The sequence below is a fragment of the Hipposideros armiger genome, unplaced genomic scaffold, assembly GCF_001890085.2.
Source record: "Hipposideros armiger isolate ML-2016 unplaced genomic scaffold, ASM189008v1 scaffold_605, whole genome shotgun sequence".
Classification (NCBI taxonomy): Eukaryota; Metazoa; Chordata; class Mammalia; order Chiroptera; family Hipposideridae; genus Hipposideros; species Hipposideros armiger.
Window position 1 is genome coordinate 756,949 of NW_017731955.1, and position 24,171 is coordinate 781,119.

The 24,171-nt window shown below is 50.5% G+C and overlaps 1 protein-coding gene and 1 long non-coding RNA gene across 5 annotated transcripts in view; one reads left to right on the forward strand and one right to left on the reverse strand.

Annotated features, from left to right (window-relative positions):
* Nucleotides 1-24,171, reverse strand: part of TRABD2B (TraB domain containing 2B) — a 215,959-nt gene that overhangs the window by 148,403 nt on the left and 43,385 nt on the right. The gene's annotated exons all lie outside the window — the stretch shown is intronic.
* On the forward strand, nt 3,373-13,745 carry LOC109371968 (uncharacterized). Its single transcript, XR_002121971.1, has 3 exons — nt 3,373-3,599; nt 6,486-7,022; nt 13,163-13,745. It is a non-coding gene; the product is annotated as an uncharacterized LOC109371968 (long non-coding RNA).

The following is a 24,171-nucleotide window of genomic DNA, read 5'->3' on the forward strand; positions in this document are numbered from 1 at the left end:
CCACGCCCAGCCATCCTTTGAGGGCTGGCCCCAGTGAGCGTCAGCCAGAACCAGAGCACCCGTGGCTCCTGTGGCTGGGGAAGTTGGGCGGGGGGGAATGTCCTGTCAGTCACAGTCTCCTATGACAGGGCACGAGGCAGCTGCTGGACCTGGCGCTGGACCCTAGGAGCTGAACACTCAGGGTGAGCCCGCTGTGCCCCCACCTCTCCCTTGCCCCTGAGGTGGTGACCCCCAGCTGCCTCACAGCCATGGCTGACAGGTCTCTGGGAGACACCTGTTTTTCATTGCAAGCCCCTGTGGCTCTCAGGCAGCGGCTGTGTTTGTTTTGGGGGGGGCGGGGGTTGTAGGGTGGAAGGGGAAAGCTGTTTCTGGAGGTCTGCAAGGATTTAGGTTGCTAAGGAGGCCACAGACAGCCCTCAAGGAAATGAGAGTGGGGAAGGGATCTCCAGTGCAGCACAGACGCTGGCCTGGGGTTCCTGCTCATTCTCAGAGGGGCGGAGGGGTGGCAGACTCGGGGTTGTGGTGGAGACAACATTGCTGAGGACAGGCCCTTAAAGAAGGTTCCCTGTGCCATTTATTTATTCATTCATTCACTCACTTAATATTGGAACATATCACTGAGTGCCAGAGTCACAAGAATGAATCAAACACGCTCCCAGCCTCTAGGGGCTCACTGTCTGCTGGGGGGACAATGAAGCAAACAGACCAGTCATGTGATGAGTGCTGTGACAGAGGGCAGCAGCAGAGGGGGCTGGGAGAGGCATGCAGGATAGAGAGGCTAACTACTAGGGGCAGGGGCAGTCAAGGAGGGCTTTCAGGAGGAGAGGGCACTTTATAGAGTCTTGAAGGTCAAAGTACATGTGGAAAATGAGAAAATGACATCTCACACAGGGTGAGGAACAACGGCTGCAGGGATAGAAGTCGAAGAAAATTTTGTGCAAATGGCAAGAAATTCCATATGAATTTCCAGCCACTCCAAATGGCTGGAGAAGAGCGTGTTGGGGAAACGGCAGGACTTGGGGCTGAAGGAGGAAACGGCAGGTTGAGGGGCTCCTTAAATGCCCTCCCATCTGTCCTCTTCTCTTCCCCTAGTCAAATCCACTTCCCTTTTTCCTTCTCTCCCCTGCCCCAAACCCAACTGTGACAATAAGTCACACCCTGAAAGCCCCTATGATTCCTCAGGTGCTGGCAGAAGCAATTCATGCAGTTTAATGTTTGTGTTTATGAAGTATCGATTTCCCCATTTTACAGATGATGAAACAGGTTCTAAGAGGCTAAGTCATTTGACCAGATCACCTCACAGCTCCTATAGAGCACAGTCAGGGGTTGCATCCAGAAGCCACAAGTTTAGGCATCACAGCCTGAGTCCAGCATACAGTAGATGTATGTCCAGCCCCAAAGACTGCTCCAGAAGACTGTGGGCCACGGAGATGAGAAGACAGTTCCACAGACCTTGGACCTGATCCTGTGATGAGCACTCGGAGCCATACAAGAAAAGACCTGTGACAATGTTCCCTAAGCACAGCCTATTCCCTGGAAAGGAGTGAAGGCAGCAGGGGGATGAGGGGAGGTCCTAAAATAGTGCATGACCCAGGCAAGATAGCCTAGACAGCCAGGCTCGAGCATTTGAGGAGCTCTGAGAAGGGGCTGGGAGAGGTCAGGGAGGGCTTCCAGGAAGCAGGGGCACTGAGGCTAGACTCTGTAGGGCAGGTAGTCTAGATAGGGCAGGAATTCCAGACACCACTAGATGGTGACTCTGAGATTCTAGATGTGTTATGTCCAGGATGGTCCTCTGATATTCTAGCTTATCTTTCTTGCCACAATGAAAATCCACTCTCTCATGTCTCGGGGAGGGCGGGGTGTAGCAGAACAATGTGATGAGAGAAGCTGCTCCCTCCATCACTCATGGAACATTCTTCTCAAGCTCTAATGGGTTAGAAACCAGTGCTACTGCCTCCCTCCTGGTCTTTTCCCAGGCGAATCCTCCTGAATTCCTGTTAGGATCTGTGACATACATGCTGTGTGCTATGGGGAAGAGCTTTAGAGGCGGGATGCCTGGGTTGGGTTGGGTTTGTTTTGTAAAGAGGAGCTCTTTCCCATTACAAAGCCTGTGAACACGCACTGCCCTGCCTTGTTCTCACCAAGTTACTATTATTTCCATTTTGCAGCTGGCAGAACTAAGAGTCAGAATGAAGTCTTAATAGACAGAGGTGCTGCTTAGACTCAGGAAAAAAAATAAAACAAAACAAAGCTATTTACTCAGCTTTCAAGCCACAGAGCTTTCTGTGGCTTCCCAGGGTGCTCCAAGTGGACCTCAGACCCCGGCTCCATCACACTGCATAGAAAGCACAGGCTCACCTGGCTCTGGGGTTGGACTGTGAATACTTGATTTATCTGGATGCCCAGCACCTTTCAAGCTGTCTAACCCATAGGAAGAGCTTGACAAGTGTGTAGCAAGTGAATGCGTAGTAAAACATCAGTCATCATATTTTGAGAACCTATAGTGTCCTCAAATGGGGATATAAATAATGCAATCACTCCTGCAAGCTAGATGTTATTCCATTTTACAGAGAAGCAAACAGGACTAGAGGGACACTTCCAAGGTCACCTATCTAGTAAGTGGCAGAGCAGAATTTGAATCCAGATCTGTCTCATTCCAAAACAGGGGCCTTCACAGCTATCCTACTGGATAAAGACATTTTTGTTTCCTAATCCTCCCCCCCTCTCTCCCTTTCTCCCTTGCCTCTGAGGCAGACAAGCCGTGGTTGAGGAGGCCACGTGGAAGCATGCACCCCAGATAATCATCTGGAAGACTGGCCGTAAGCCAAGATGGGGCTGGAAAAAGCGAAGATCAAGCTCTTCACGCCCAACCAGACTCCTGCTTCCTGCACCCCCACACAGCCCGGGGAAAGCCAGTGACCACAGCTACAGTCAGGGCGGGCAGTGGGCAGAGCCAGGAGCTCCAGTTCTTTTTGCCCAGGCTGGCGGGGGCAGAGGGGTTTGAGCAGTTCAAGTTTAAGCGGCCCTAGGGAACCTCATCGGGAGCTAACGGGCATTCCCGCCTCCTCTCTCGCTGGAGAACTCCTGCTCATCCTTGGAGGCCCACTTGGATGCCACCTCCACTGGGGTGTCTCCTCAGAACCTACTGTTTGATTGTTAATCTCTCCAATGAGCACCTCACTGGTGCTCTGTGTTTGCTTACTTATTAAATGAATAGCTCAATAGGCGATTGAATATTAGACCAGTGAGTTAAGTACGTGAATAAATGATTAAATGAAAAAGTGAAAAATGAAGTAAATAAATAAATAGAAGAATGAGAGAATGAAAGGGTGAATGAAGGAATGAGTGGCTGGCTGGCTGGGTGAGTGAATGAACAGCGTCCACTTGGCCCTCCCGCCAGTGAGCTATCCAGGAGGCTGAAGAATCTCTCTGCCATAGGGAGCTCCAGGAATCTGCGGTGAGCCCAACAGCAAAGGCTCCTGAGGCTGCAGGCCTATCCCAGGAGGCAGCAACAGGCAGAGGGGAGCTTCCTTAAACCCCTCCCGGGAAAGCTGGGGAGAGCAGCTCCATTGCTGGTCGGCTCTGTCCTTACTTGCCAGGTAAGCACAGGGAAACCAGTGCCTCTGTATGAGCCTCAGCCTCCTCATCTGTAAAATGAGAGGCCTGGACTGGACTAGACAGTTCCTAAGGGCCTTCTAGTGGGACAGACAAAGCAAGAGTTCTAGAGAGGACACCACCCAAGGGAATAGAACTTACACATCTAGTCAGCTGCTCTGCCCAAGCTGGGTCACTCCTCCAATTACGCAGCTCATGTAATCATCCCTTCCAACATGGCATACTAAGTACATAGCATGTGTTGCTGTGTGCAGCTGACTCTCAAGGATTGCAGGGGCTCAGAAAGGGGGATACCAAGGAGGGCTTCCTGGAGGAGGGGGCGCTGGTGCTGGGCCAGGAAGGATAGGGGAATTTAAATAGGTGAAGGTGTGCTGAGGAGGCTCCTGGGTGTGGTAACGAGCATAAGCAGTGCCTGGAGGAAGAATGCTTCCTTGGGTAAAGGGAGACGAAGGAGTGGAAAGGGATCTAGGAACAAACAGATAGGCCTCAGCTTCCTGAACAGCCTTTCACAGAGAACTCAAATCCCCATGAGGCATCAATCTGCTACTGTCTCATTGGGGATGAGACTTGGGCGTTTTCATCGTAAAATGGGAATGGCCATGGTCCCTGTCTCATAGGGTTTTCCTGAGGACAAGGGAAGAGAATGCATGCCCAGTACCAGGCACACAGTACGAGCCCAGTGTCTCTAGGAGGCAGGTGTTATTTTCTTTCTGTGCAGTAAAGTCAGTAAGATTCAGAAAGGGGAAGCAGTGTGCCCAAGGTCACACAGCATGCCAACCCGAGGTCTCTGGACTTCCTGTCCCCAGGCTTAATCCCCAGAAAATCAGAGGTCAAGGGTACTGTAGGTTTAAGACACTAGCCTCTTCTGTCTTCAAAATGTTGCATGACCTGGGCCACGTGACTCTGAGTCAGAGCATTTTCATCCAAAAAGAGTGCTGCCTTTTCAAGGTGACCCCTGAGGAAGTGGGGGTGATTTCCCTGGGAGCTGCCCACCTGCCCTATTCTGGGGCTACTGCTGCCTCTTTAGAAGCTGAAAAGCCTTCTTTGAGGTGGCTCTGAAGCAGGTAAACCTTGGTCTTCTGAGTCCTGTTTCTGGAAGTAGAAAAGACTCTTGTAGGGAAAGCTCAGACAGAAATAGAATTTAGCCACACTGCCCTGTGCAGACTTCCCTGGCAGTGCCTGCCCCTGCCCTGGGCTATAACTCCCTGGAGGATAGGGACCCTGTGTTCTGCAGTACTGAGCATAGGGCTGTGTGTAATAGGTGCTTCAGAATGAATGAATGAACAAACGAATGATGCTGTGGGGACCTGGGAAACCTCTCTGTCCTCTGGTCTATCTCTTTTATTTTATTACGGCCCAGCAAGAGGAAGGGACTGTCCCAAGCCCACCCAGAGTCAGTGGTACATGCAGAGCCATAATCTACCATCTCGGATTCCAAGTACAGTGCTCCCTGCACCCCACAAGCTGCCCTGACTACGGACTACTCATTTTATGACAGGAACTAGCAACGCCTTTGAGGTTTGCATCCTCAGCACACAGCACCACACTTGGCCAGCCACATGCTCACTCAGTGCATGTCGAGCTGGACCTCAGCATTTTCTCTGTGCTTGGAGCTTGTGAAACCTCTCTCTTGGTGGTATCTCTCCCTGTCTTTAGGTCTCCCAGGTAAGACAGTTCAGGGTGGTCCGATGGTTTAGGTCGGGCTGAACTGTAAATTTCCAAAAGTGGAGGCATTTCTGGGCTGGAGATGATGATCTCTGAAGATGCAAAAACGCATGTTCCCTCTGGCGCCAGAGGAGGCAGTGTAGGAAAACAAGCCTGCAGTGGGGCTGGAGAGCTGAGCAGAAGCTCCCTAAGCCCTTCCTGGACCCCTCCCCCGACTCTCAGTCTGACACACACAGTCTTCGTCACAGAGTCACTGTCTCCCTCCAGGCGTCCCAGGCTGATGTCTCAGTGCTGGGGGCTCCATCTCCCCTGCCAACTCATGCAGCAGTATCTCTGCTCCATTCTAAAGCTGATTGGGTTTTTGTATGCTGCAAAGATGCTTCAAGAACTTGAGAGTGTGGGGATCAACCAAGTCAACTGTCTCTGAAACCCTCTCTGGCCTCATGACCTTTTGTGTGCAAAATGCCTACTGTGTGCAAAGAAGTATGCTAGAAATTCTGACTCAATGACAGGGACACTACCTGTCACCTCTGTATCCCCAGCATCTAGTAAAGGACCTCACATCCATTTATGTAGTAGTTGCTCAATAAATGACTGTAAAGAAAATTAAAGGAGCTGATATTTACTGAGTACCTAATAGATTCTGTATAAGCAATATCTCAAATTCATACCTCAACTAGAAAAACAAGTCTTGTGATGCCCAAGTGACAGTAAGTAAACCTGTTCAGAGAGGCTAGGTAAGCTGCCCATGGCCACATAGTTAATAGGCGGCAGAGCTGGGGTTTAGGCTAGGGCCTGTCCATCTGTAAAGCCACACGCTCTCTGCTGTCTCTGCTGCTATAGCCCTCCAGGTCTCCATTTCACCAGTGGTATGATTAGCATATACACTCTCTCTTCTGGTTCCCGGGATAAGCAGCAGTGTGGGCTGGGGCTCTGGGCCCAGGATGTAGCTGGCGTGTGCCTAGCCTAGTGCCAGGTTCAGAGCAGGCACTTGCTATCTGTAAGGACAGTGACCGAATCAAGGGGCCTTGGGTAGGACTCCACCAGAGGCCACAAGCAGGACTGAGTGGGTAACTAGGGTTGGGGCCCAGTCTGGGGCCAGGGCTTAATCCCAATGGGTGGCCTCCCCTGCGCCAGAGCCCTGTCTAGGTTCCCATATGTGAAAGGGGTCCTAGTAACCTCCTCCCTGCTTACTTGCTCCCCAGTGACTGTGACACAGGATCAAAGCAGAAGAATACACAGCAGTGCTTTGTGAGCTGAGAGGTGCCTCACCCCAGCTGACACCCGCCGCTCAGTACGTGGACTCCTGCCCTGGGCCACGATCCACGAAGAACCTCCAGCCAAGCCAGTTTCTCTAAGAGCAAGCAGGGGCAGTGACCGGGTAGCATCTAATGAGAAAAGATGGTCTTGTCCGCCGGGACAGATTCCGCTCGCCCTTCCATCCTCCGTCTAATCTCCACCTCTCCTATTTGACCCTTAGCTGGGGTGGGTGCTATTGGAGCCTGAGACGGGCTGCTGGACAAAGGGTGTGGCATTTTCAAAGCAGTCATTTGGCCTGCACTTAGCCAGAAAGAGGAACAGAAGAAAGGGAGTACAGAACGCATCAGCTCAAAACCTCCTCCCACGGTGCTGCTTGCACAGCTGCTTCTTTTGATGAAGGAAGGTTCTTCTGGGCCGTGGCGGAGGACCAGTGTTCCACTGCAGGGGTGGTGGGCAGGGCGCAGGGAGCCATCCTACCCTTTGTGAGTCATGATCCTTCAGTGACTAAGAACCTGCAGGTGTGAAAAGCGCAAGGCTCTGTCTGTGACCAGGCAGGGCTCGGGCTCCATTTGAGGCCAGAGTCAAGTGTCAGGGTGTGACCCTAAACTGACTTTGATTCCTGAGAGGTCACTCAGCCCAGAAAGTAACTGAATCATTCCCCTAATATTGCCGGCCAACTGATCCAGCTTTTTTTAAACCTCATCCAGACATTTCAGCTTCTTTACGTTCTAAGATGGGACACAAACCTCTCAGGATTCCAGTTTTTATTAGTCCTACCTCCAGTTCCTTCTTGTCACTTTCCCTCAGACATCCCTGTCCCATTCTTTGGTCTCTTTACACATTTCATGAGGATGCTCTTGAAAATACCGTAGACTTTAAAGACATATTAGCACTTCACAGAGCCTTTCTCCCTTTTTAAATGAAGAAGAATTAAAAAAGTACCACGGAATTAAATTGGAAAAAGAATGAGAAGGGACAGGGGTTTGAAAGAAGAATTTTTATATTTTATATTGAGACTAATTCTGGTTACTATTTCACTTCATTAAATTTAAGAACTAATCTCCAAGTGAATGGGAAAAATATCTGTACTGTAAGTAGCAGGAGCAACTAACATTTACAGAGAGCTAATAACGTACCAACTTCTATTGTTAAAATTCTGTCATTTAATCCTCACTGAGCACAGCCCAGAGAAGTAATTACCGTTACTATCTCCATTGCACATAGTGCAAAGGATGCTGGAGCCTTGTGGCCTAGTTTATTTAGATCTGATCTCAGAGGACACAGAAAATCTCAGAGTCATACAGTTTGTTCTGTGGAGTAAGGTCTTTTCTGGGGTGCAAGAGATGGAGTTAATATTTATTTGAGCATTTAGTCCATGCCATTTACTACTTAGCACATGCTAAGCTGTTGGCAATCATTATTTCGTCTAATCTTGAATCAAGTTATTAGACAAGAAAAATGCTTCTATAACCCTCCCCTGAATACCAAGCAGGCTGCCTCAGATCATGCCACGAGGTTACCAGCTATGCCAAGAGCTGGATGGCAGGTCCTTTTCCAGTTGAGAGGCGCAGCCAATGACCACCCAACGGCTATGTGTGCAGAGGGATTAGGGAGGACAGGACTGTAGATGTAGCTTTCAAACATTTTTACTGAGACAGGAGGCCAAGGTGACTTCCCCAGGGAATGCAGCATCGCAGGCCGGTACAAACCTCTCAGCCATCCACCCCTCCTCCAGTCCCCATGCTTCAGGGAGCCCATCCTCACAGCCTTTTCTAAGTGCTGACTGTGGATGCAGCTGAGAGACATAGATACAGTACAAATCTTAGTTCCTAGGTTCAAGTCATGGATGGAAACCAAGATCCACCCACAAACAAGTCCATGCAGCACAGGTACACACAAGGCACACCGGTGGGGATTGTATGACGCAGGCTGAGTTCACACAACGGAGCGATGGAGGTGAGGGTGAAGTCCCTTCAAAGGGCTTTGGAGGCCCGGAAGGGCTGAGGTTGAGCAAGGCAAGGAGCTAGGAGGGCCAGCAAGTGCTACGGTGAGGGCAAAGGCTGAGCTGACCCTGAGTGGAGGCCTGGCTCCACTTTTAGCTCTTGTGAACGGTGGCCCCGAGGACTGGGTGGGCTCAGACCACCAGAGGTGCCAGGTGCAGCCTTTCAGCTCTGGGTGACTCAGTCCTGTAGTCCCGTTTCCCTGACAATACGGGTAAATATGAGATCTGTAAATCCATCTGCAAACATCTACTCTTCCAGCACCTTCTCCCTTCCAAGCTAACAAGCCCAAAGCCATCCCAGGGGGGTGTGAGCATGGCAGTGCCAAGCACGGCAGAGCGTCTGTGGGCATGAAGACAGGCTTCCCTCCTCCTGAGCCCCTCCCTCCAGAGAGCCATGCCCTTCTAGGCCAAGCAGGCTGCAAGGGAAGAGCAGGCCAATGTCCCAGTAGCCACAAAGGATGCTGCTCCTTTGTCAGGAGGGGCCTCCCCACTAGGAGAAACGCAGGGCCATCCATGATGGGAAGTGCCTATTGAACATGCTGGCCCAGGGTACCAAGAGGAGGCTGCTAAAGGGAGAAAGTCCCCCCTCCCCAAAGAGAGTTGAGGAGTATAGGGAAGAGCACTGACCAGGCATTGCCAGGAGTGGGCAAGCCCTGGGACCTCTGTGAGACTCTGGTTCTTCTTCTAGACTAGGGAGACATTCTCCTTGCCCTGGCTTCTGCACAGAAGCTGAATGGAACGGAAAGGAATTACAAGGATGACCTTGGCTTGAACAGTGTCTCTGCTCCTCTCCCCAGCAAGTGTCAGTCTTTGTGGCTAGGTGGGGCCTTGGAGATCGTCCAGCCCTTGCTACTCAGAGGGTGGCCCATGGACCAGAAGCGCCGGCAGCAGCTGGGAGCTTGTCAGAAAAGCTGACTCTTGGGCCCACCTCAGACCTTCTGAATCAGAATCTGCATTTGAACATGATCCCATGGTGATGCAGGGGCACAGGAAAGTTGGAGAAGCATCGTTCTAGTCGATCAAGTCCAACCCCTTCACATTGCCAGTAAAAAAACGGAGGCTCAGTGGGAATAAGTCACTTGCAGGAGGTCACAGCATTAATAAGCAGTAGATGTGAGCCCTGGGAGCAGTGTGGTGCAGAGGAAGGATTATAGGCCTAAAAGCAGAGCAACCTGGGTTCCAGTCCTGCCTCTGCTATAATATGCTCTGTGACTTTGAGAGAAGCTAGCTAATTTCTCTGAGCTTTAGTTTTGTCATCTGTAAAGCGGGTATAATAACAGCTACCTTTGGTGATTATGGTGAGGATTGCAATGAGATGACACATCAGGTGCCCTGCCCAGAGTATGCCTTATACCTGGTGTTCATAAGTTTTGCCTTCCTATACCCTACTGTCTCTAAATTCCACAATCCACAACGACTGGGCCCAAGAGTCTATGAAAAGACTGAGTTTCTACCTCCGATAGTGCAGACACAGTTGCTGACCTGAGAAAAGGGGAAAGGATAGGCAGGAGATTAGCAAGGTTCTTAAGGCTTACATCGTCTATCCTTTCCTTTCCAAAAAGTTCCCAATCAAATCCTCTAGCCAAAAGCCAATCTGCAAACAGGTGTCCCTATGTTAGTAAAGTGCCCAGTGCACAGCACATGTTCAGTCAGTTTGAAGCGTGTGTGACTGAGTGGTCCCTCAGGCCCTCACTCTGAGCTCTGGAACTCTCACTTTCCCTACTTCTATGTGCCTGGATTCTACTCACCCTTCAGGGCCCAACCCAAACATCATCCGCTCCAAGAAGACCATAGTAATCCCCCCCGGGGAAATATCCCCCCAGCAAAACTCTAACTGCTTTAACATAACCTACAAGGCTCTGTCTACCTCTCAGCCTCACATTTTGACCCTCCTTGGCTAGACCAGATGACTCGCAGGTCCCTGAGCACAGGCAACTCTTGTCTCAGGGCCTTTGCACATGCTGTTGCCTTTGTTAGGAACCCTCTTCCCACAAACTCCCCTCTTCATCTAATTCCTATTCCATCTTTATGTCTCAGCCTATATGTTAGTTTAGACATAAATTTTTCCTATAGGGCCAGGACTAGGGTGAGGCAAGGGAGGCCCCTGAGGCACAAAGTTTATGGAGGTGCTGGCTCTCAGGTGCTGCCCCTGCACTTGCACAACCTTGAGAGAATGAATCTCCTTACATTTTGAGTCCTAGGTGCCTCCCTTGCCTTATCCTAGTCCCCAGTTATTTCTGAGCCCGACTCTATGCTATCCCCTCATCACACCTTTTTCTGAAGAGTACTGTCCTTGTCTGGGTATTTACCAGTACCCCTGAACTGTCACCTCCAGAGCCAGGACCACTTCTGGGTTGCTCACCATTTTATTCCCAGAGCCTGGCACACAGCAGGCACTGAACCAATGCTTGTTGAATGGACATGGAAGTTTGGTCTCCCTCCTGCCCTCTCAAATCCCACAGGAGGTATCACACGACAGCACCCAGTACCCTCTGCCTTGTGTCCAGAAAGCTGCACTCAAATCACTAGATAGCGCTTCTTGGGGCCCAACACCCAACCCAGGGCCTGCCATGGAGGGGTGCTCATACATGTTGGCTGGACAGGGTTGTGCTGCTGCAGTGACGCTCTGGTGGGGGCACTCTGGACACTGAGCAGCTGGGGCTGACCCAGTCTGGACAACTCCCACGGAGTCCTCACCTCAGTCTCCCCCTGTCCAGCGCTTCTCCAGCAAGACGGCCCATTGAAACCTTATCTCCAGGCAGCTCCCTGCTGCTTAAAATTTTGCAACCAACTTCCAGTTGCGTGCGTCCAAACTTCTCAAGCAAGACACCCAGGCCCTCCACACTTCCTTTCCACATTCACCTCTGCCGCTTCCTGCCAGGCCGCCTTCACCACTGGCTTGCCAACGCTCAACAGCCTGCCCTTTCTGCTCCTTCCCCCACCCCACGCCTTTGCCCCCTCTGCCACACACACACACACACACACACACACACACACACACACACACCCACACCACTGGCATTTCACACATGTGCGCCCTTGCCCACTTTTATCCTGCTGGCTGGAATGTCCTCCCGCCAGCCTCGCTTTCAGACTCCGAGTGGATGGTACTTTCTTTTCCGGGCATCTTCTCGGGCACTCCTCTTTTGCCTTTGGGCTTTTGCATCTGCTGTCCCCTCTGCTAGCTACTCTTTCTGCTACTTTTTCCTTGTCTCGTCCTATCCTTCAGTTTCCCTGAGGCAAAAGTCCTTTCCCAGAATCCCACTGCACCGACTCCAGGATGCAAATAGCTGGTTGTAGCATAGACCTCACGCCCCACTCCCCCACCTCCGTCCCTCCACATAGGCCCTGACTCTACCATACTGCAGTGCTCAGTGGAACCAGCTCTCCCTCGTCTCCGATTCCCCAGCACCCAGCCCGGTAGGTGCTCAGGAGTGGAGAAGAGACTGGTTGAACTGCATACCCTCCCACTTCCCTGGAAATCATACCACAACCTTCCCCTCCTGAGCCACGGTCAGCAGAGGCTTAGGGTTTGATTTCCTGAATGCTTTTTGGTGTCTGACAAGAAGATGCTAAAGAAGAGAAAGAGCAGCAGGCCAAGTGATTGATGAAGGAAGTGTTGGCTCTGACAAAGTTTGAGCCCCAGAGATTAGGGCAAGCAGGAGCAAAGTGTGCTGCCCCTTCCTGAGGGGTGGAGGGAGTTCTCTGGGTATCTTCACCTTGATCCCTTTGGATCAGCACTGAGCTCCTGGTTGACTCCAGCACTCCCCAGGTCTGCATCCTGAGAAAGAACAAGGCCACTGGCAGTGTGGGAAGTCAGGAAGAAAGGGAACCACCCTCTCAGAGGCTGTTAATGAGGAGGCCTGCTTTGTCCCGCCCTCCTCCGTGCCACCCTGCCCCTCAGAGGTTTCTGGTAGACAGAGATCCTGAACCAGCTGTGTGACCAGAGACACATATACGTCTTCATTTGTAAGTTAGTGGCATACAGATAGAAACTAATGTCCATTCACTCCCTGGTCCCCCAACCCAGCATTCCTGATTCTTAGAGAAAACATCTCGAGGCTTCATGTCACACAAGTCCTCTCTCCCTCCTAGCACCCCTCATCTCCAGGGCGTTAGGTGGTTAGCACGTGATCTAAGGCCAAGCCCCTCACTTTACAGATAGAAAATCTGAGGTCCAGAATGGGAAAGGGATGACCTAAGGTCACACAGCAGCTTGTGAGCAGAGCTGGGACCCGATTTTACTTCTGTTGACTCAGATCTTCCCAAAGACCACACCCCAAGGGTCTTCTCAGCACACCTGTCCAGGTGGAGGAAACCAGGTGGAGTGTGGCTGCCAATGGTAGTGGTGGTGTTGGTGGGGTGGGGTGGAGTGAGGGGGGGGGTGCAGAAGAGAAAGGTCTTCAGGGGCTGAGTTGGAGGCTCTCTAAAGTTCTTCCTGCTCTAGAACACTCAAGGTTTCCACAAAAAGAAGGCAAGAGAAAAATGATCACCTCCATTTTTTCAAATAAGAAATCAAAACCTACACAAGAGAAGTGGCTGGCTTGTTCTACACATATTCATTCATTCATTCATTCATTCATTCATTCATCAATTGTTCTGTTCCCTCCTATATGCCAGGTACCATTTTAGGTGCTGGAGACAAAGCAGTGAATAAGAGAAAAGATGTCAGTGCTCACAGAGCCTGCATTCTGGCGAATGACTCAGGACACATGAAACTAAACAGGTGAATACAGGCTAGAATGTCAATGCCACAAACTGAAGGTGACCACAAAGTCTTTGACAGTCCTTCCATCAAGAGGTGAAGTCTGTGTCCCTACTCCTTGAATCATAGTGGGTTCTGTGACAACTTTGATTACAGGCTGTGCTAGTTTTCTGACCCAGGACTCAAGAACACTGGCAGTTCCCACTTCTGGTCTCTTGGGCTACTCACTCTTGGAGTCCTGAGCCACCATGTGAGAAGGGGAACTATGCTTCTGCAGACACCACGCGGCGAGCCCCTGAGACTACACGGAGAGGGTGAGTGCCCCCAAGGAGCCCAGTCTTCCACTGTACCTGCCTTCTAGAGGGGCGCCTTCCTGAATTCTCCACACCAGCCCAGCTGCCAGCTGAATACCCCGAGTGATCTCACAGGATGCTAAGGGGAGCAGAATGGCCCAGCTGCTCTTCATCCAAATCCTTGACGTGGTCATAATAAAAGGACTGTTAAGCCGCTGAGTCTGGGACAGTTTGTTATGCAGCAATAGATAACCCAAAGGTCAAGTAGTGACAAGAATCATAAGAAAAAGTAAAGCAGAGTGAAGGGCTATAGAGTGACACGGGTGTTACTTTCTGAGCGTGTGCCTCTCTAGGAATGTGCTATTTGATCTAAGGCCTTAATAAAGGGAGGGAACCAGCCACGGAATGATCCAGGGAAGGGCATTCCATGCGTGGTAGGGGGGGATAATAATTGCAAGGAACTTAGGTTGGGAAGGAGGTCAGCAAGGGCTGATCACAAGAAGGCTTGGAGTCCTGGAGAAGGCATTGCACTCTCTTCTAAGTATGCAAGGAAGACAGTATGGCAGGGCAGAGCAGGGGAGCAATAGGATCTGGGCCGGAAAGGATCCCCTGGCTTCTGTAGGAGGGGAAACTGGGGGGCGGGGGAACCTGCACCGACAACACCCATTGGGAAGCTACCACAACTCACACAGGTGGCTTGGATGAGGGTGGTGGCAATGGGGCAGGTGGCAAGAGGCAGGATTCAGAATTTAGAGTGAAGTGGCACAATAGGACTTTCTGATGGCCTGGATCTGGAGGTGGAGAGGAAAAGAGAGGAATCGAGGATGGCTCCTGGGCTTCTGGCTTGAGCCACTGACTGAGAGGAAGCCCTGGGGAAGAACAGGTTGGGAGGTGCAAGCGGGGTACTTGACAGGAAGAGTTCTAAGATTCCTGACAGACACCCAAGAAGAGTTGCTGAGTAAACAGTTGGAGATACTAGTCTAGAGATCAAGGCTAGAGATATACATTTAGGAGTAATCAGCATGTAGCTAGCTAGCTCAGACTCACTGAGTCCTTACAAATCCTGGCCCCAATTCTGACCTCTACAAGTGTCCATGATATAAATGGATGGTATAAGTGGAGTGCAAACATGGTGTTCCAGACCACGGAGCTCGATGGGATTATCTGGGGCATAGACAGAGGTCCATCAAAGACAGGACTAAAATGATGGACAGTTGGGTTTGGCAGATGGAACTCGCGTAATGACTTTAATAAAAGCAGTATCGGAGCAGCAGTGAGGATGAACTTGCGATACAATTGGGTTGGGAAGAAAATGGGAAGCAAGGAAGGGGACAGTGAGGACACACAAGAGGAGCTTAGCTATAAAGGGAAGCTGAGAAATGGGGCCTGGTTGGTGGGGGGATTTTGAGTCAAGGAAAGCGTTTCTAGACAGGAATACTGCAAGCCTAACAGGAGAGAGGAGAAATCAATGCAGGGGAGAGAAGGGATGAGCACAGGAGCAAAAATCCACGTGGTAGGGGAAGGAATTTGTGAACAAGAAACCCAGTGACCAGGTAGCTGTCGTTTATCCACCGTGACAACCATGTGGCAGAGCCTCTGATGCTCAGAGGAGAGACCGCAGATGGCCAGTCCCAGCCCGACCACTGAATGGCTGACTGCTCTGGGCAAGTCTGTTTCCTCATCTTCATATGGGGATTAATCACCCCTATGCCATTGGGCTGCTGGGAGGACTACGCAAGCTATTAGCTGTGAAGTGGATGCTCAGAGGATAGTGGCTGTAGCAGTTCAGGCCCGGGTCATGCAACAAACCTCTTTGGGTCTGAGATTTGTAGTTCAGCACCAGCATGGGAGGGATGGGGCAGGACAATTAGCAGCCAGGAGTGTTGAGCCCTCCTGGGCATGCAGGGCCCTCCTTGATGTGGCCCCTGCCCCCTGTCTGCCATTCCCCACCTTGCATTTCATTGGTAGTAATGACCTACTGGAGGTCTCACATGCACAGACACGTGCTCATGCTGTCCCCCCTGCTGCTCCACCTGGAATGCCATTCTCTACCTTACGCTCGGTACGTATCAGTTCAGGCATTCTCCCTCCAGGTAACCTTCTCTGACTCTCTCTAGGCCTGTTAGGTGCCCCTCCTCTGGGCCGAGCATCCTGGCATTTCTTACACCATTTGCTCATCTCTGTGGGTTGACTGTGTGGTCCTTGGGGACCAGAACAGAGCTTCAATCGTCTTTGTAACCCCAGGGTCTGGCCTAATGAGTGTCTGCTGGACCACACTTCTCCCGGGTAGCAGATGAATTAGGGGGGCGGGAAAGGTGTGTGTGGGGGGTGCTGCATTGTCCAATAGAACTTTCTGCAATGATGGTAATGTTTTCTACCTGTGCTGGCCAGTACAGTAACCACTCAACATGTGTGTGGTTATGGAGCACTTGAAACGTGCTGGTGCAACTGGGCAACTGGAATTTTAATTTAATTGAGTTCAAATTAAATGTAAATAGTCACAGATGGCTAATGACTGCTCTACTGGCCAGCACCGATAGAGGGTAGGAGGAAGGGGTGGGGGAAGGACTGACTTATGAAGCACTTAGAATGCGCCAAGCTTTTGACTCTGTTTAACATGTTAATCTTCACAATGATCCTGTGAGATGGGAAATACTATTATTCCCATTTCACAGACAAGGAAAGTGAGTCTTGGAGAGAGGGAGTGATGTGCCATGGTTGGTCCTTCAACTTGAATCCTGCACAGCAGGTCTGCTGATCCCCAAATCTCTGCTTCTTCCTAGCACACTAGGCTGACCCCACACCTCTCCAGGGTCTGGCCCTGAAGGTGCTTTAGTGAGAGGCCTTTCCTCACTCTGATGTCTGCCTCCCATGATCGCTAGAGTACACATGGGTCAGGCAACACTGCTGCAGCCAGCTCACAGACATCTGGGGACACAGTGGGGCACAATGGCCCCAAGCCTGCTAGCATTCGGCTGCTTGGATTCCCGCTCGTGTGAGAAGCTTTGGGGAGTTCTCTCGATGCTGTTGTAATTTATTGTTTCTGCTCTAATGATTGCTCCATGTCTGATTATAAATGCCTTCTGGCTGGGGGCCCAGATTCAGAAAATTCCCATGATCTGCTTCCAAAGTTGATGGAGCCACAAACGGGACCCATGTCTCCTTTCCGTCATCGTCCGTATTTCCAAGGTGGGTGGGGATGGGGGGAGTTCAGGGCCTGACACAGGGCTCAGGGTGGGACTGCAAGAGGAGGAATCTGGTGGCCTGGAAATCCAAAAAGAGCCCCAATGAAGCATCTCCTGCATCCTAAAGAAAGAACCTTTGGGGTGGCACTTGAATGAGCCTGCTCCTCTCTTCTCAAAACAGAAGGCAGAGTCTGAGTCAGAGGCAGCAGACATTACAGCTCATAGTGACAAGGGGCCTCTGGACAACACAGCCCAACCCTCCAATACCCCTCTCCTTATCCACTTGGCAAATTCCTACTCATCCTTTAGGAGGCAGCTTTGGTGTCACCTCCAGCAAGAGGCCTCCTCAGACACCCCATCCCCCTACAGGTAGTCACTTTCTGCTCCCTGTAAACCTCCTCCAGCAGAGCACACAACAGTCATAAGTACACCTGCTATTTATCAAGGCGCTCCTCTTTGCCAGGCGCTGTGCTGAGTGTAGAATGCATTTTATCCCATCTAATCTTCATCCCATCCCTGCTGGGGAGGCGCTATCTTTATCCACATTTTATAGAGGAGGGAACAAAAGCTCCAAGTGACTTGCCTGAGGTCAAGCAGCTGTCAAGTAAGGGAGTTGGATTTGAATTTAGAAGATTCGAACTCAAAATTTTAACCTAACAGTATGTGTTTTCACACCTGTCATCACTGCACTGCAATGAGTGGTTTCATCCTGCACTTTGCAGGAATAGAGCTTCTGGGGCCGGAACAGGCTTAATCCCATACAAGGCAGGTGCTCAGGAATTGAATGCTGAGTGAACGTCATATGATGAAAACCCCACTGCAAAAAGTAGGTAATAAAATTAGGGTAGTCCCTTATTACTGGCAGGGTATTTAAGTAATCTCAAAAAAGCAATGGGTGAATGCTTCATAAGCAAGCAAGACATGATTGCAGAGAGAAATGCTACATCTCCACAGGGACTCAAAGACCTGAGTTTTCTGAGTTAGTCCTAATTTCAAATGTCATGTCTCACTAGCCAGTTACATCACTGGAATGGCCTAGAAATCTCAATATTTAGGTATCTAAACTCTATCTCCTATCTAAACTCTATCTCCTAAGTGATTTTTCATGCCCAGAAGAGGTATCCCAAAGGTCCCAGCAAGTCTTGTGATTTTCAATTTGGGAAATCAGGCCACAGAAGGAAAGAATGCCGACTTTACAGGCAGGCAGGCAGACCCGTGTTCAAATCCACTTTTGCCACTTATTAGCTATGCGATCTCGGGCAAATTATTTCCCTTCTCTGAGCCTCAAATGCAAAAATGGGGCTAAAAGCTGCTGCCTGGCAGGACTGTTAGGCATAGTAAATAGGAGAAGATATGGGAAAGCACCCAGGACAGTGCCTGGCACCCAGGAGAGGATCAGGAACTGTGAGATCTCTCCCTCTCTCTCAGATGGGGTCAGAGAAGAGACCGCCATTCTTAAGGAAGACCCGGCATGATGCAGAGGGCACGATGATCTGGTAGACCAAGGACCAGGCAGGAGATTGGCTGACCTGGGCCTGAGATCCAGAACTAGATGCTTCTTCATTAAAACACTCACAGAGAGTGTGCATCAAACAACAGTCGATACTAAGACCAGCTGATACTAGGGCAAAGGGATAGAGAGATATGGGCAAAATGCTGCCCTCTCCAAGCTATGAGCCCCCTGTGTGCTGGGGTGGAAACAACAGGAAAGGACAGAGGACCCGGAATGTATGGGGGCAAAGGACAGACAGACCATGTGGGGACTCAGATGCCAATGAGGAGCTCTCCCAGGCCTGGCAAAGTCAGGGGAAGCTCACGGAAGAGCTGTCTTACAGAATGGGTAGAGCTTGAATGAAAGGGTGTCTCCAGTTATGGAGGGATACCACACAGACAAAAGAGAAGGCATGGAAAAAGAGAAGAAATTTAAAGAATTGGATTGCCATTATATTATATTTTAGTTGTGTAATCTCACCAAGTTAATCACTCAATGCTTCAGTTTTCTCAGCTGTAGAATGGGGATAATAGTATCTACTACACTGAAATGTTGTGAAGAATAAGTAGGTGGAAACCATTTATAACACATTGATGAATAAATAAGGATAATCACCACCATCACCACCACCATCATCACCATCACTATCATCATCATCATTATTACAGATGAGGAAAATGAATCCCAGAAGAGGGAAGGGATAGGCCCAGGGTGACTCAGCGAATTAGAAGCAGGCACCAACACTTTTATATTTCTAACAAGAACAGGATTTTTAAAAACAAGCTGTCTGTGACAAACGGGGGCTCAGAGATCCCAGATAAGGGAGCAGGGATCGTGGAGACTGGGCTACCCACTGTTTACACAAAGGCATCATCTCTCAAGGTCAATCTTTCTACCTCCTGCCCTGCTGGTGCCAACTGTCCTTCAGGACGCTCTCACCATCTGTAGTTGATGACAGAGGGCAACATCCCAAACCCAGACACCAGGGAGAGGAACAAAAGGCCCCCGACTTGAAGGGCTGGGGTAAGCGAGGCACACATCTGTCATGACTTCCTTGTTCCAAGATGAAACGGGAAAACCCCCGGCTTTCACCCCATTCCCATAGCGGTCTCCAACAGTATTATCATTCTCTAGCTCTACTACTCGTTATATATTTTGCCAGCCACAAACGGGGCCTAAATTACATATTGCAGCCACCAAACCTCGGGCACAGGCCCACAGAGCAAGACTTGAGGGAAATTAGGTGAGACCAAGGGAACTCATGCCTGGAGAGAACAGACGCCAAACAGGGATGTATACAGTCCACTCGCAGGACTTTTCTCTCTTTGAGGTGTTACGCATGTGAATGGGATTCAGGCAACAGGCATGGAGAGGGCAGGGCAGGTGGTTGAGATAGCAGAGCGGACAGGGAGAGGGAACTCAGGACTGAAGGGTTATAAAACCATAGACTCTTCTAGTCCTGGCTCCGTCCCTCTCTGGATTATGGCCTTCCACAAACCTTTTCACTTTCCCATCTGTGTATCTGAACACTACAGTCTCTTCTGTCTCAAGTCCTGGGCTCAACATAAATGGCAGGGTCGGGGAGGCGGTACATGAAGACACATGCCTCAGTTGGTCTTCTTTCTGGAGCCACTGGGACAAGACATTTTTCTCGCCTGCCTTGAGAAATAGTGTATTTTCTGTGACTTTAACTTACTAACCGCTGGCGGATCCTAGAGGAATTCTGCTCTTAGGATTGGAGCTGGGGAAGGGAGCAGAGAGATCTCCCACCTTCTTTTCAGTGGAATCCTGTACTCCTATCTGTAAAATGATAGAGATGGGCTGGATTCAATTCAACTCGAGCACGCAGCATACAGCACTTGAGATGTGTGGGGTGGAGGTGATGAGCACAGCCGGAGAGAAGGCCCTGGATGCTCTACAGAGTACTTAGAACAGGCATGCAGTGCTCTGCGAGCGGGCCAGGGACAAGGACCACTCCTTCTGGAAGCAGAGATCTGAGAGGGCTTCCTGGAAGAAGTGGAATAAGAGGCCGACTCTGATGGGTTCCAAATCCCCCAGAAAAGTAAATATGTGCATTTGTGCCTGAGTATGTACATGGGTGAGAGAGAGACAGGCAGACAGGCCTGGGGTCAGGGGGAAGGAACAGCTTAGGGAAAAACCCGAAGGCAGGGAAGAGCTTTCCAGTCCGAGTGCCTGGGGTAAGAGCACTAAGAGAACAAGGACGAAGGCCCCGGGGATCACGCTGTTGAGAGCCTTGAGTTCCTAATGCCCACCAGGATTCTGTGATCACTGGTAATGAATCAGTTCCACTTTAGACAGGGTTTGGTGTGGAAAGATGGGGTTGAAAGAGCAGGCAGGGCATTTTACAAGTTTTGAGAGTCGAAGTCCAATAAAAGCCAAGATGGCATTGAGCAGCCCACAGCACAGTAGACAGGATGCAGGGACAGATGCTGTGATTTAACTATTTAGACATTTTCCCATGGAATGGTAAGGAAGGATTTTAAGTGACGGTAATAATAATACGACAACAAAAAAGATAGCAGTAAATGACAATGACGAGAGATACCAGTCATGGAGGTTTGTCATCTGCCAGGAACTGTGTTGTGCGTTCTGTCTGGATCGCTCTTTGATCCTCTCAACAACCCTCTGAAGCAGGTACTACCACGAACTCTTTTCATGGATAAAAGTAGCAGTGCCTTTGATAGGTGAACTCACCCAAATTCACCCAACTAGTGAGAAGCCAGGCCCAGGGTCTAACTCTTTTAATCACCAGACTATTTCGGTGTCATTGTTACAAATGGAAAAACTGAAGCCCCCAGAGGACTTGCTGAAGTGACTTGCTTAAGGTCACACAGCGAGTCTTTCTCCTCCTTCCCAGTCATTCATTCAAATCTATGCAGAGCTTCCTATGTACCAGGGCCTGCCTGAGCCCAGGCCTTCAGGGCCCTTCTTCTGGACCCTTCTATAGCCTCCTCTCTGGCCTGCCTGCCTCCAGCCTCTCCTATTTGGTCCAACCACATTGCACCCAGAGCGGTCCTCCTGAGGTCTATGCAAAATTGAAAACCTTGCAAGGCTCACGCTCCAGGAATAACAGTCATAGAAGGTCCCTCACAATCTGGCCCCCACCGAATTTTCTAGCCCGTTATCCCACTCCATGCCTGATGCCCTCTTTATCCCAGCGGCGTCAGGCCTCTCCCTGGCCCCAAGCACCACGCACTTTCCCCAGGGTAACTCGGTCCACACTCTCTGCGCCTCTGTTTACATTGCCCTACGACCTCGTCTCTGTCCTGTCAATTCTGACTCTTCAAGGAGCAACCTTGGAAAATCTCTCGTGGCTCCCAGGTGCTTGCCAGCACAGAGCACCCTATAGAACTAGTGCAGCAGGATCCCACGCTCCTTGTTTCATGACTAGTCTCCACCATCAGACTGTGAGCATCTCAAAAACAATAAAAAAGAATGAGGGACTACATTGGGGGTTACTATGGACAGGCACTGTTATCACTTCATTATTATTATCGCATTACTATTCTTATTACTGTTATTATCCCATTTCCCAAGAGGCACAGAGAGAGAGGAGAACCCGCCCAGGTTTGCACACCTCGAAAGCACTGAGCTGGGGCTGACTGTGTCTGTCTGACACAGAGGCCACATGCCAACCGCTGCGTCACTGCGCCCTTTCCCAGAGCCGCGATCACTACACGTTCTCTCTAGGGAACTGAAGAGCAGCAGTGCCAGCCCCGGAAGCCTCCTACGCCCTGCTGCTGCACTCGTCCCCGTCTGCCAGGCTGGCTTCCTGGGCAGGACCTTGCCGCCCAGTTGTGAACCTAGTCACATCTCCCCAGTCACATGTTCCTGACACACAGACCCAGACAGCAACAAGACCTGAGCCTGCTCTTCCATGTGCAAGCGAGGGACAGAGGTGGCATGTGGGAATCAAGATAGACAAGCTCCAGTCAGAGAGAAAATAAAGTGAGCAGTGTGGGCAGGAGCTCGGGGGGCATGACGGTCCAGGAATTTGGAGGGGAAAATGCCCATAATGGCATATTTTCCAGCAGTGAAAAACATTAAGACCCACTTTAAAAATGTAGTTCTCACCACAGCTATTCCTGGACGCCAGCCCAGAAGAGCAGTCGGAGCGTATGAATGACACTCCCTGCCCACACTTACCCACTCCCAGCTGTCTCTCATGGTCCCAAACATCTTGTTCTCGGTGTACCTCCTCTCTGCTCACGATGGCCCCTCAGCCACAGAGAAGGACAGAGAAGAACGAGACCGCTGAGATGCTCCTTGCCCATCCCTCATCCTAATGCAGAGGCTGGGGAGAAGGGAAGGAACCTAACTCAGGTCTCAGGACCTGGGTGGTAGAGCCAGGAGGCATGCCTAGGTCCCTAGGTTAGCGTCCCTCAGGGCTTCCACCAGCCATGTTGTGTCTCAGCATGCTCCCCAGCCCACCCAACTGTCTCCAAACACATGCACACACATGCACGCACACACACCTGCATAACCATGTACACATAGAAAAGTGTGCCTGTGAGCACACACACACACGTACATGCATGCAGATATCTGCACACACACACACACACATACACACACACACACACACACACACACACACACACTCAGCCCAGTGCAGGAAAAATTAAATTACTACATTAAGAGCCAGGACACCGGATTTAGCCTGGCCACTGACTAGCTGTGTGAACCTGGCCGTGTCACTTCACAGCTCTGGTCCTCTCATTTATAAACCAGCTCTCAGGGCTGTCATGAAGCTGCAAGAAGGCATGAGAAGATGCTGAGGAACTGTATGACCTGCCTTCATCTCTTGAGAGGCTGAGATGTAGCAGCTCTGAAGCCCATCTACTTGGATTTGAGTCCCTTCTCTGCCTGCACCAGCTGTGTGACTGCATAAGTCACTCACCTCTCGGTGTCTCCGCTTCCTCGTCTACAAAATTAGGGATCCTCACAGAATTTGCCCACCGGGTTTTAAGGTGGGGATTAAATGAATCCACAGTTGTGAAGTTCTCAGAACAATGCCTGAAATTTTATGTGTTCAATAAATGTATACCGTTGTCAAATGAACACTTCGTTTTGCAGCACAAGGAGCTCAGAAGATGAGTGAATGAACACTCTCGGGGGAGGAGAGTAACGCAGTCAGATTTACTTCCACCTGCCCTGAAATGACTTCTTCTAGTCCCTTTTGTTCCCAGAGCCCCTGACTCATCAGGGATGCCAGGAGCTCCCGGTATGCCATTCATGTTGTCACGTTCTCCACCTGCAGGAGAGCACAAGCCTCCGGCTCTCCTGGAGAAGAAGCAGAGCAGTTCCTGGGATCAGCAGCCCAGAGCACTTAAGCCCTTAAGACAGAGCAGGGCCAGGACTGGGAGCGGGTGGGGAGGAGGGAAGGGACCAAAACAGGGGGAAGCAGTGTCTCCAGAGCTCGGGTGTTTATACATTTCAGGGTCCTGCTCCAGACACCAGCAAGCAATACTCCAGGAAGCTATCGTCTCCCAAGCCAAGCAGGGCTCAGGTGCTGTGTCTTTCCTCCCCATGGGTAGACGGGCTGGGCTGCAGCCTAGCAGCTACAACGACGCTCCCCAGAAGGGCATCCCTCGCCACACACCTAGTGCCCTCCACAACAGAAGAGCCAGCGAAAACCCACCAAATTCCAGGCTCGGATCAAAATAACAATAACAACAATAATAATATTAAGGAGAACAATTCCTAACACTTACTGCATATTTACTAGGTGCTAGGCAGGCACTTCTTTAAGCTCTCTATGCAATATTAACTTATTTAATGCTGTAACAACCCAGGAGGTAGTTGCTATTATCATTCTCATTTTACAGATGGAAAAACGGAAGCAGAGGAGGTTGAGAAACTGGCCTAATGCGAAGCTAGTAGAAAACAGAGCTGGGATTTTAAAGTAGGTTGGCTACTTGAAAGCAGGTGCT